General features: G+C 34.8%; 1 protein-coding gene across 10 annotated transcripts in view; it reads left to right on the top strand.

The window, feature by feature from the left end:
* The window catches only part of CCDC102B (coiled-coil domain containing 102B), a 142,443-nt gene that overhangs the window by 67,407 nt on the left and 61,342 nt on the right, over positions 1-13,694 (top strand). The window lies entirely within an intron of this gene.

Here is a 13,694-nt window from a genome sequence, read left to right as displayed (position 1 = left end):
TTAAAAAAAAAAATGTAGAGAGACTAGTGACATCATCTTCCTGTGGTATTTAGCTTAGATACAGTTCAGAGAGTGCCAACATTTTCAAGTGACATTCAAGTAGTCCTATAACAAACTGTTGATTAGAAAAATGAAAGATAAAATTGTTAGAGTTTTGGAAAGCTGAAGTATTGCCCTACTAACAGGTGTCTCAGGCAGTTTGGTCCCAACTACGTTTCTGATTATTGACAAAGAGCAGCAGGGCTACTGCTGATTAGCTAACAGTGGCTATCCTGAAAGAAGATAAATGGTACCATGCTGCTCTACCACCCCCATTTCCATGATTACTGTAGAAAAAATCAAATATGAAGTACTGCTGACAAAACTGCAAACTGCAGCAGCAATCAGTAACTTCAGAAAGGCTGAGCTTTGCACTTGATCAACCTCAAACTTAACAGTGGGTATTTTTCCTTGGATTTGGTGATCTGTCCTTTCTCAATGGGGTAAGCAGAGGCTAAAAAAAGGCTTGAAGTGTGGATTGTTGGATATTCAGGCTCTGGCTATTGGTTTATATCTTGCTCTTTTCTGCTGCTGCTTTTATGTCTGCATATGGTCAGGTTTACTTGGCAGAAGCTCAGTGGAATATACGGTGCAATACTTCTTATGTGAGAAGAAATGAAAATGAGATTGCACCATGGTTCTCATGATTGATGAGATTTGTAAAATAAGAGGGAGTCCAATTACTAAACGGTGTTTCAGGCAAAAAGATCACTGAGTTTCTCAGTCACTCCTGACTGCTAATCAATTTGTTGAGTGATGATTAAAATGTTTTGCTTTGACCTAAAATGACTTAGCAGTTTGAGTCCTAGCTAAATGGTTCTTTTTGATAAGAAACTGCATTCCTATTCTGTATATAAGTTTCAGTTCCCTATTTCAAAATGAAAAATTGTGAGTAGCTCTTTCAGGATTTTATAATTCCCTCAGTTTTTTACTTATTCGAACCAGGAATTTGTCATCTTCACAAAACCTAAATAACTTTTTGTTCATGAAGGTAGGAAAAGAGGATGAAATATGTCAGAGATGAAGAATATATTAGTGTTTTCAGAATGTTTTTCTAAAGATATTCCTTCTTAATATTTTGCAATATTCATTTGCTGTTTTGTAAAGGGTTGTTGAGACAATGGTGCCAAAAATATATTTTGGAAATGTAGATGACATCAGGTTTTATTCCAGATAGTAAGCCCATCTTTCTTGGATAAGCAAAAAAAAAAAATTAAAAATCACTAAATTGTGATACAAAATATTTTGGATTTTTTTTCTGGAAAAAAGATTTCATGCAAGAATGCCAGCATACTTCTGGTTTTTTGCCTGCATTTCTGAAGTTTTATTAAAAAATATATGATTGCATGTTGATTGTATTATTGCATTACCAATAAAGAACTTCAAGAAAAAAAGAAAATTCTGATAAACGCTATTGCATCTACAGGTAGACCAAATTTCATTTCAAGCTCTTCAGATGCAAAAAGGTGATGCTTGGGTACAATACAGATAAAATTTTGTAGAATGGATCCATTATTCCTAATAGCTTTGGTAATCCTTTTGCAAGATTTTTCCAACAGTCAGATAAGAACACTAAAAGTTTAATTTGTTTGGTCTGGGAAAAAATAATGCTGGTACATCAAAATGTCAAAGTAACTGATAATGTCAAAGTAACTAAACCTTCTCCTCATAGTACATATGGAACTCCAGAACCCATCATTTTCCAAAGTAGATTTATGATAAAAAAGATTTGTGCAGACGTCAAGTATGATTCAAACACACAATTCTGGCCAAAATCCTGGATTAGATACTATACCATTAAATCTGTTACTAGCCTAAAATCCAGACTTCTTGTAAGTGTCTGTATAGTTTGTGAAGTGATTCAAAACCAGAGAGGTCTTAATACTCTTAAGCAGTTTTATTCAGCCAAAAGCTAAATTTCCTTTACTTTTTATTTTTCCTAGCTTAACAAACTAGGATATATGCTAATTAGAGAATTAATATATGCTACCTTAGAGAGTTGCAATGTCTTTGGAGAGCTGTAAACAAACTTCTGTAATTTTTTATTAGTTTGTATTTCATTATTAAATTGGAGAGAATACAATTGTAAATTTGTAGAATTATTTTTGAGTTGATTTTCTTTTCTATTTATCATATTTAAGAGGCTGAGTACTCTAGTTCAGGGCATATGGAAATTTATGAGTGTAACTTTTTGTATATTAAGAGGACAAAGTTATATTTCATATGTAGGTTTGTTTTAATTCACTCTTTCTGAATCTAGCTGAATTCTTTAAGTGTTATAAGAAAATACAGAAAGTCAAAAGCTGAAGGCATTGTCCTGTCTTTTAATTTATAAGGACACCTATAAGAGCACAACACATAATACATAGAAAAATGCTCTTGAAAAGAGCAAAGGTGCTGCCACACAAAGGTGGGCGGAAAGCTGAATTAACTTATCCACTGCCTAGTAGCAGAGTCAAGCTGTTCTTTGGAATACTTTGTTTTGCCCCCTGGCACAAGTAGTGGCAGTATTCCCTCTCCACATTTACTCTAGGTAGTAGAGCTTTTTGGGAAATCACTCTAAGCCATGCCAAGTAGGAAGCTGGAAATGCAGAGCAAGCAGACTGTTTGCTTGTGGGGAAAAGACAATCTGTCTGGGCTCAGAGGAGTAACATCTCACTTTAGCAAGATTAATTGTGGCTTCAAGCTGAAACCAGTTTCTTGATATATATAGTAAAAGAGGATATGGCTGTCTTGATCAAAACACTGTCCTAAAGATTAATTGATCTGTGCTGTATGCTCGGTTTTGTACAGACTTGAATAAGATAGGTAGTAGTTCCCTGCTTCAAATTTCTCATCAATCAAAACAGATTATATTTTCCTACTTTTTTAACTTGTTATGAGAAAAAATAATTTCTCATACGGGCTCTAGTATTGTGGGTCCATAGTTCTGAGGACAAACTTAAAATACTAATATTCAGTACCTCTACATACTTTCATACTAATATTTCTTCATTGTGTTGTGACCTCTCTCGTGGTTGTCCCCTGGTTTGTTTGGATTTAGAGCAATTTCCTATGTCACATGATTGGCTGTGAGTATCTTTGCCTTTCATCTCTGTGTGCATACATGGAAATGAAGTTTTCAGGCTGATTTTAGTTATGCATCATTCATATGTGTAATTATATGAAAGCTGGTGGCTTTTTGAAATTGCAAGTTATTTTTTAAAAAAATCAGAAAAATGTATATAAATCTAGTTGACAACAGATACATACTTAATAAACATTAGGAATATTTCTGTATAGTTTGATCATATGAGGTACATACAAATTCTCCATATTCACTACATGACAAGGCATGTCTCCTTAGTACCAAACATTTAAAGTGGTCCAATTTTCCATGTTAACCTTTGTACAGAGAAGTACCATAGCTTCAATATCTTGAGAAAAAACCCAGGTACTCTACCAGCACAGAAGAATTTCTTTAATGAATAAGCCTTTTAATTATGTTCTTGTTCTGCTATATGCTCAAGATTGTAAAATTGCTGGAGAGAATAGTTAGTAATTGAATAGCAATTTAAGTGTGAATTTATTAAATCAATTAGATTTACAAAAGTAATTGGAGACACAGTGCTGCTATGTTGGGTGCACCAAGTATATAAAAATTTTAAATAGATGCTAGTAAGTGCAGCATAGTTTCTAATGGGAATTTTTCTTGGTTATAATAGTAAAAATGATTGATTCTACGTGTCTTGTAAAGCTTATTCTGTAAGTTATTCTTATTCTAATAGCACCTCAGAGGTAGGCCATTTCATTTCAGATTGCTGGGGAATCTCTAGGCATAATAAAAGATTTAATAAACTGATGAAAATTTATAACAGTGACGGAAATATTTCTGTGCTTTTATTTTCCTCTAAAACAAACATATTTTCTGTATTAACTAGTTTGATAAAGCCATTAATTTCTCTCTACTCAGAACTTCCATGATATTATGTTAAACTTTTATGTGTAATGTACTATGTAATATTTTATGTTGTACTTTAGAAAACTAAAGGAAAACTGATTTGTGCAATTTGATGGGTGTGTGTACTGTAACTAGCCAAACATAAGGACAGAAAATGGTTATAAAAGCTTTTGTGATTAATTGCTACATCAGCAAATGTCTTCCTAAAGACCTAACCTCACATCATGGTGTTACATGCAAGGCATCAGAGTGTGAGAGAAGTTACTGTGTTTCAAAAACCACAAAGAATATAACATGAGCAGTGTTACAGCCACTCATTTCTTACCTTTCCTGCTTTCCAAAGGATATGCCTGTTCAACCTTTCCTTAGTGTGATAAAATAAGATTTAATAGATGCAGAATTTATTGTCTCTAATGGAAGTACGATCTCATTACACAATTCCATTGTCCCTCCAGTTTAGTAACAACCTTCTTCCTCTTCTGCCTCCAATAAAATATCCATGATCCTTCAGATCATCACATTTCCTATCCCATGAGACTCTGTTTCCCTGCTTGCTACCCAGAGGTACATGGTGCCATGAAATACAGTTTTATTCTTCAGCATTTTCAAATATCCTTTGACATCTGATATTTAGAACTACAGTCACTGTTTTTATGTTCCTTTTTCTTCTCCTTGCTTCACCTTCATCAAGTTACTTGGATATTCAAGATCTTCTCCTTCTCCTCTTATCAATCACTATTTTAATTTCCAGATTCTGTATATTATTTTTTCACTACTCTCCTCTGTCTTTTGCATACAGAAAATTTTCAGTCTGAACAGGAAAATTTCGCTCTTGAACATTTATTATTATAAGAATTTTCTTCTGATTAGTCCACTGTATAAAATCAATGTTGAGGCTACATGTTGGAATCCACATCAAAATTAAAATAGAGAGTGAATTAAAAAATTTTATTTGCTAAAGAGTATATACATATTCTTGTGACATTCAATGAAATATCATAAAGATCAAAGCAGTAAATTAAACTGTTCAAGATTAAATAGATCAATAATTTATTTAACTCAAAGTTGTGAGATCCCTGGGCTTGGTCTGGGGTCTCGTGTGGTGGTAAAGTCTCTCCTCCAACCCGTGCTTCCAAGGAAAAACTCTGCAGCCTCTTGTTGTTCGTTCTCAAGGCAGTTTATTGTGAGTTATCTAAAAGATTGTCTTCTTGGGCTGTGGCTGCTTGGTCAGCGACCCAGGCAGAGGCACACACACACACTGACATCCTCTCTATCTGCTGTCTTTTTCTCTCTCTCCCCACCAAGGGCTGCTGCTATCTTTTATATGATATATTACGTATTACATGTTTACAGTTTTCCCCCAATACCTACTACCTATATTACAAAGTGCTTTTCTACTCTAAACCAATCTGTGAGTGCCAGCATCACCAAGAACATGGAGGCAAAGAAGAAGAAGGAGGAAGAACAGGATCGGCCCACTTTTCTCCATCTTAGAACTTCTGACCCCCATGTGCAAAATAAAAACCCCCTTGTGCAGGTGCTAAACCCCCCTGTAAAATACTAAAAAAATTTCCCCTCTGTTTTGTAACTACTTTTACTATACTATCTAACCCTTTGTGACTGCTTGTTCCACCTTCAAAGTTGGTAACTCATTCCATGGCTCAAACTCAAAATCACAGCTGTTTCCAGCTGCCTGCCAGGGTCTAAAATGCTTCTGACCAAGGCCTGGAACCTCTAAAAATGTCTGAGAGACATTTTGAGTTCCAACACAAAGTGAAACTTGAAAAACATTTCGTTTAAAAGTGAAAAAGTGAGTAGCTGAAATATTATTATCAACAGTTAATTTTGTCCAGAGAGGATGATCTCAGGATACTAATATAGAAAAATCCATTTACTATCTGTCTTTCAGGCAAAAAAAGAGAAGTGTTTGTCGACTATCACTATATTAGCTTGGGTACTTTCTGTATGGCCTCTTTGGGTATTAGGCAATCATTTATTGAAGTAAAGTAATAAACCCCATGTCTTAAAATATTACAGCTCAATGAACATGGAAATATTCTAAAAGTCAGATCCCTATTTTGTAAGATATGAAGTGTTAGAGAAGCTAATAAAAAAAAGTAAGTTTGAGCTGCTTGGTTTTATTAAAGTTTCTGTATGCATTGAATTTATAATCACAAGGAACAATGGAATGTGAAGGATGGAAAACTTCTAATTAAGAACTTCTTAATGTCTAATTGGTTGCTGAAACAGCCAGTAGGAAAGCTGATTGGACACTTTCTCTTGAACCGTTACAGAATCTCAGAAGGGGTAAGGTTGGAAGGGGGCACAGTTGCTTCATCTGGTCAGATCTTCCTTCTCAGTCAGGGTCATCCTAGAGCACGTGGCACAAAATTGGATCCAGATATGTCTTGAATATCTCCTGTGAGGGAGACTCCACAATGTTTCTGGGCAGTCGGTTCCTGTGCTTGACCAATAGTCAAGTTCTTCCTTGTGTTCAGGCAGGACTTCCTGTTCATCATATTTTTATGTTCAGCCATCACTGGTTGGCTGGGTAATGCTTTCCATACTTGGGAAACACTAGCAGCAGTGACACTTAGGAAATTCTGCAATACCTCACTCTTTACCAGAGTGGGATGTCAATAGGTAGAGATATGTCTCCAATATCCACAATCCCTACTCTCTGCTATCACATTACCTTTGAGAGTAAAATGAGTTATATTCCAAATCCCACAGGGCCTCCTAGGCCTGGTCTCACTATCTTAAGCTAGCAATGAGTTGCCCCATCTTGCACTTCCACCACTCCATGCACCACCGACCCCAGCCCCTGCCACTCACTAATTATTTGATAGAGCCATTGCCCAGCAAACTTAGCAGGGCGTATGAGCCCTTCAGATCATCCACAGGGCACTGACGCCTTAAGTACAAATTGCTGCAGATTCTTTCCCTAAGGAGTTTTGTTTAAGGATTCAGAAGTATTGGTTCTACTGTGAAGCAGACAAGTACCATGCTAGTCACTTTAGAGCCACTTTGTTGACCCTCTTAAATAATTCACCAGGTAGTGGGTGTGAAGTAAGTGATGTCTTTCAGAAAACTTTCTGGAAACCAACTGGTGATATTGGTTATCAGGAAAAACTGAAGAAATTTTATGTTCTTGGCAGAGTTTGGAGTAGGGGGAAGGTCTTAAAATTTTGTTCTGTTTCTGAAGGGTTAATGATTTTTTTTGGTCACATTTTTTTTTTCATCTGCAGCTGTAATGCACCAAAATCTTGCAGCATTGTAACTCAAGGAGACAGTAAATTTGATGGAAAATATAGCCATTTCTTTTTCATCTGCATATAAAATGGTGACAGATTAAATAAATATTTTCTGCTGGTGCAATATGACTGAACATGTGACCAATATTTTACTAACTAATGCATTTTAGGTGCATTAGTTAAAAGCTCCTACTTTAGGCAGAAAAGTATGAATTCTAAGGCTAATAGGTACTGGATTTGAACTGACATTCTTGTGTGGGCAGATTGTATCCTCTATACACAAGATATTTAACAGCAGGCTTTTAAATTAATGTCACCATGATGACATTCTGGAACCTAGGCAAGGTATGGTGTCGTAGTATTGATGCAATAAAAATTGTGTCACTCTTGAGGCTGGTCTAGCAGGCAATTCCAGAAATAAAGTTCAGATAGTGTACATTTCTCAGGGGAGTGACAACAGGACACTTCCTTTCAATTGACCTCAACAGTCATGACTAAAATCTTGCTGAGAGCAGTACTGGGTCACAGCAGATGTGGTAAAAATCACAGGAATCCTGAGAAAAATATGTGAAAATCACACTAATGTGCTATGAAAATGTGCCAGCAAATAATTTCAATAAATGGACTATCTTTTTATTTTTCCTCTTACCAGACATCTTGGGGTATTCTTATGGAATATGGCAAGGAAAAGGCATTACACTCATGGTCATATGTCACTTAAAGAAAATGTCTTAATGACTATTCTGACCATTGCAAAGAGTCAGACAGCTGGATCTCAACTGTAACAGGGATAGTGCATATAGGATTTGGAAGTGTGCCCATGTTCTTCAGTGAAGCTCTGTTAGCTCAATATACCAGGGTCTTTATCTGTAGTACAAGTGGTCTGAGAGAAATTAGCACTTTTGCCTCAATACATTAAGCTCAAAAATTAGCATAAAAATTTAATTTCTTACCAAATTCATTACCAATTTTATTTTGGAGTCAAACATCTGTCTTTAAATTTTGTAATGGGATAGAATACAGAAGATGGGAAAGCCAGGAGTAGTAATCTTTCCAAATATTATGTCTAAATACACTAGAGCTGAGCTACTGATCCTGATTTTTAACATGTTTTACTAATTGATTTCAATTTCAGGAGAATGTATCTGTGTACAGATTTGAATTTAGAAAGAATTGCACAAATGAAATTATGATATTGTGGTATGTGAATACCATAATACAGACTGTGTGGTTTACTCCCACATAGCTTCTGCTCTTGCTCACTGTGTGGACACACACATGCACACAAACATTTAAATATCTTTAACCTAAATCAAATACAGAATGTAACACTTGGACACCATATGGATTCATGATGTTTATGAGAAGAATTAGGAGGGATATGAGATTCATAAATCAGGGAGTGGCTCCCATTGATCTGTAAGTGTATTCTCTTTCTTAATGACAGAGATAGATAGTTGTGTTCAGATCTCTTGACATTTCAGGGCAGAATGTGCATTCATGCATTCCCAGACAGAGTTCTTCGTGACCCTGAGCTGTGTCATGAAGAGTTTTGATAGAGATAAGTGCAAATAGCATTCATTTTTTTTTTGCTGCTGTCCTGTTGGTTTTGTTGTTGCTGTTTTTAATTTTTTTTTTTCAAGCAAATATTTGTTTCTTCTAAGGTTTTGGATTTTTTACATATTGGCACTGAGCATTTCATGGCTTATCTATAGTTAGATTCCTTTTGTGCTGGCTCCTCTGGTAGGTAAAAAGGATAAAATTCTTGGTATTTTTCACTGCTTCAATACTTTATGTAAAAAGATAGCATACTTTGACAGAAGGTTTTAAGAAATATTAGGGGATACCAGATCTAAGGCTATCATGATGGCTCATTATCACGATCTAGTTTTCTGTAATTGAATCCCACACGTGTGAAACAAAGGAACACAGTAAAAGAATATTTCTCCAGTTACTTGGTGTGCCTTGACCATGCAGTACACTTGGCGTTGCATGAAATGTTGGCAAAACTTGTGGCATTGAACAGATCAGAAGGTGTTCTTGCTGTGATTTTGCGATTCAAAGTTAGATACATGTCATGTTGAGAAATCATTTCTCTTTCTTCCTTCACCTGTGACTTTTGAGATTAGTTTGCCATGTGTTTGCAGAACTGAAATGCTCTAGTGCGGATAAATTGGTGTCACTGCATGCCAATATTAAGCTTTGCCTATTTCTTCACTTATCACCTTGACTTAAGAAGGAGAGCTCACCATCAGAAAAATATATTTTTATTCAGTCACCCGAAAAGCAAACACTGTGCTCCAGATAATAAGGAAATTCTTCTTTTTTCTTTGGTGCACATTTTTCTGCTTTTCCGAGAATTCGTGATCTGGGATTGATATTTTGGTGATTCCTGGTGACCCTTGAAGGCCTCATGGCATTCAAAGACTCTATGTAGCATTAATTTCTAGGTCCCCATTTAAATAAAGACAGCTATCCTCATCTAGGCGATATTCTTGCATCAATTGCTATGGAATGCAAATGTGCCGCAAGTAAAATATAGACATGTAAGGTAACAAAACCAATTTTTAAAATCATCTTTTATTATTCAGAATTCACAGACAAACTTTGCATATTAGTTTTTTGTTTAATCAATTTTTACTCTTTGCTTTTACATAACTTTTTACAGACACTGTTATCTCTAAAGTGCTCTGGTTCTGTCAGAGAATCAGATATAAGCATTTTCAAGTATTTGGAGGAAATCTTGTCAGCTTTGAGAGTCATAGATTCAGTAACCTATTTCAATGTTCTTAGAGTATTCCAAGCCACTTCTCCAGACAATATTGTTTATATATATTTATCTGTGTGAGGGAAGGGAGGGAATTAAGCACTGTTAATACTAAATTACAGAAGAATTCTAACTTAGGTTTGTAGATAATTAATATTACTGATAGGTGTCTGGTGTCTAAAAGAGGGTGAATATTGTTACACTGTAGCTGAAAAGGAGAGTTGTGTAATCTTGGTCTTCTGGATGTGAGCTGGTAACAGGTAGGTGAAAAATAGACTGCATTTTAAAAAGCCATTTACTATGTAATAACTATTTACTACAATGATAGTATTTCTCAGTTACTTTTAATTGAATAGAAACATCAATTTTGTCTTTCTTTCAGTCTCCAACTTTTCTGCCTACATGAATGCAGCTCAGACTTCAAATATAACTTTGGATACAAATAATGAAACTCATTTAACTTAATTTAGTAGAATGGGCTATTCTAAGATACAGTTCATTTCATCCTAAAGTAGATGTCTTTCTGAAAACTTCTGTTATCTAACAAGTCACACATACAACATCAATATAGTGGATGAGATATGAGTGTTCAAGGTCTAGAAATTTTTAGTTCACTACTTAAAAGCTCAAAAAAAATTTTATTTAATTCAGTCATTATAAATGTCATTCTGACGTATTGTTGACCACTTGTGAAGTACAGGAGCTGAAAATTACAGTAATAGATGGTGGAGATGGGAAATATGGACCATTTCTTTCACATAATCACTAATGTGACTTTTTTCAGTACTAAGAGAAATTAACACTATGGTAGTCAAGAATAGTTCAACTTTGCAGATGATGGGGCAGGTTTCTTCAAATTTTGCCTTCAGTCAAATTCCATTTTATTTATGTTCTATGTTGCTTAGGATAGCATTCACTTTTTCTGTTTGCTCTCACCAGAGTGTAATAGTACTGCACGTTTTTGGTCTAATGGTACCAAACACCAATGTGACTAAAAACAGAGCCTTTGCTCTTAAGTCACTTTTGCATATTTATAGGCTACATTGCTTTTTTTAAATTATTTTAAAGCTTGTTCCATTAACTGCCTCTACAAACTAAAAGCATTAAATTAACCACACTGTCTTTTTTCCATATACAATAAAATAATTATTTCTGACCAAGTGCCAACAACTATCACAAGGGAGGGATGGTATTGTCTCAATGTAAATATATCACATTAGTGCTCAGGAGGAAATAGTAGATTGTACACATGATTGGTAGGACAGCACAAGATAATAATAACAGTGTCACAGTGGGGTTATTTTAATTTTTTTTAACAGCCTCTGTCACTGCTTACATTTCAAATAACAAATGTACTTGTAAATATAAATTCATTTTATTAACATAAAAAAGCATGAATATTATTTGTAATTCTTTAAAAAGTATATATCTCTGAAAATCTTATCTTAGATATAGCAAATGTGGACAAATGCAAATCAAAAAGAATAACAACCTACAATGTATCATTATACAATATCTTTGTCCCTACATACTGGAAATATCATAATGCTTTTTTTTCCCAGCAGTAGTCAGATTCCTAGGCATAGCTCTAGATAAGATCTTGGAGTTCCAGTTGTGTTTGTTTGCTGTTCTTAGTTAAAAGTTGCTCCAAAATCTACAGCATGCTTACAACAAAAATGAAGGATCATGAAAAACTAGGAAAACTGATATGTAATAGAATAGCTTGAAACTCAAGCAAAAATATTGATAATTCTCAGGAAATATTAGGGAGTTAAATATTTAAAAGCTGAGGCACATCAAAGTAGAAGTTACTAGTAGTATATTATTTTATCAGAAGCACCTGGCTGGCAAGGTTTGGAAAATTTATATATTTATTGGAAATTAATCAGGGCTTGTATCTGAATTTAGATTAATCCATTGCTGATACTCTTCTTTCTCTATCTTTCCTCTATACATATATTTGTTTTCCTGTCTCAGTGTGCATCTATGTATAAAATTTGAAATGTCTGTATTTGTGTAAGTCATTGAGACCATGACAGGTTAATCTGTAAAACATGGCATGGTTTTAAGGTAAAGTATTAATGCTTTTGAAAATATATTTAAGTAAGTTTCAGCAGTCATGCTATTATAAATAAAAATAAGCTGATTTTTCCTCAAGTCTCATGATTATTTATTTTGAGAAGAACTGAAGGAGTTATAAATCAAAATGGTTATCAAGAAGAGCATAAAACTAGTTAGTTTCCTAGAAAATGGTATTGGGCAGAAGTAAGGCACTTTTGTTAATTAACTTTAATTTTAAATAATTATTTAGCATTTTTTTAAATGCAGGTATAAGATCTTCATGAATACATAATTTTATATTTCCCTCAAATGAAAATTATGTGAAAGAAATGAATCTTTAATTCTGTATGTGCAAGGTATTTCTCCTCCTTCTTGCGCATCTGTCCTATTTCTGAAAATAATCTGTCTTAATAAATGCTCTTGCACCAGTTTCAGAGTAAAAGTTTCTTGTGTTGCTGTTGTTTTGGGTAAGTGTCCTTAGTAAGACCGTGGAAGCAGCTGCCTTTTATTTTCTGCAAAATGGCTGAGAATGCACTTCATTTCAAGGATCACTCTTCATCTGTAAGTGTGTGCAAGTTCTGTGTTTGCTCTCCTCTGAATTCATGGAAAGGGACAGGGAGAGGTGAATCACAAGCTTTATTTTGAAACCTATAAGAGTCCTTTGTGTAATGATAATCCTGATTCAGTGTAAAGAAGGCCTCTCCTTACTGTTAACCTTGAGCTTTTCTTTCTTGTGTAGAAGTGTGTAGGAATAAACATTTTCTTATCAAACAATATGACCCTTGTAAAAAAAACCATAATGCATAAAAGCTCAGGTGAAGTAAAATAAAGAAATTCTTCCCTTATCCTGAAGATGTGCCATTTTGACTTGAGCTTTTGTTAGGTTTTTCATTTCCTGTGATTGAATTTCTGACAGTCAAATCTACACAAAGACCAGATCCATGCAAAGAGAAAAAGATAGGAAAAGAAAACATAGGAAATGGTAGGAATTAGGAAAATATGGAATGGTGGACAGTGAAAGGATTTTTAGGCTTGTTTTGAGTATTTTGGATTTGGGTGTTTGGTTTAGTTTGGCTTTTTTTTTTTTTTTTTTTTTTTTTTTTTTTTTTTTTTTTGTCTGTTTTAAGATCAAATCCTTGCTGTATATTTCTCTGTAAAAGCTTCAATTGTCTCACTTAATCTGGAAGAACTAAACTTGCCTCATTGCTTGGTTTTTCATGATCTTCCTTAGCCTTAATGTGAACCTCTCCACCGTTTCAACAGTGGAGACCCCACAGGCTGCTTGCACTTTAGGGACACAGATGCAACTGCTCATGACTTTAGCTGTCACCTGTTCCAAGTCCTTTAAAACTCTGAGTAGCAGAAGAAGGATCACTGCATTCAGTAGGGATACCTTTCCAAGGAAAAGACTCCAACTGCAGAATGCATTAGGAACCCTGTCTTTATACTTTTTATATATTCTTTATTATAGTGTCTGCACAGCATCAATAAAGCACAGTAGAATTTTCATTAATGAGGACACATATATTTTGCATGCCTGCTCAAACATATTTTTGTGATAAGGCTACCTAATCAAAAGTGTTTGGGGACCTCTGTACTAGACCTTCTCCTGAGGTACCTTCCAACCTCAGCA

The sequence above is a fragment of the Lonchura striata genome, chromosome 2 (genome assembly GCF_050655825.1).
Source record: "Lonchura striata isolate lonStrDom1 chromosome 2, ASM5065582v1, whole genome shotgun sequence".
NCBI lineage: Eukaryota > Metazoa > Chordata > Aves > Passeriformes > Estrildidae > Lonchura > Lonchura striata.
Note: the sequence above shows the minus strand (reverse complement) of the source record. Positions and strands in the feature narration are given on the sequence as shown.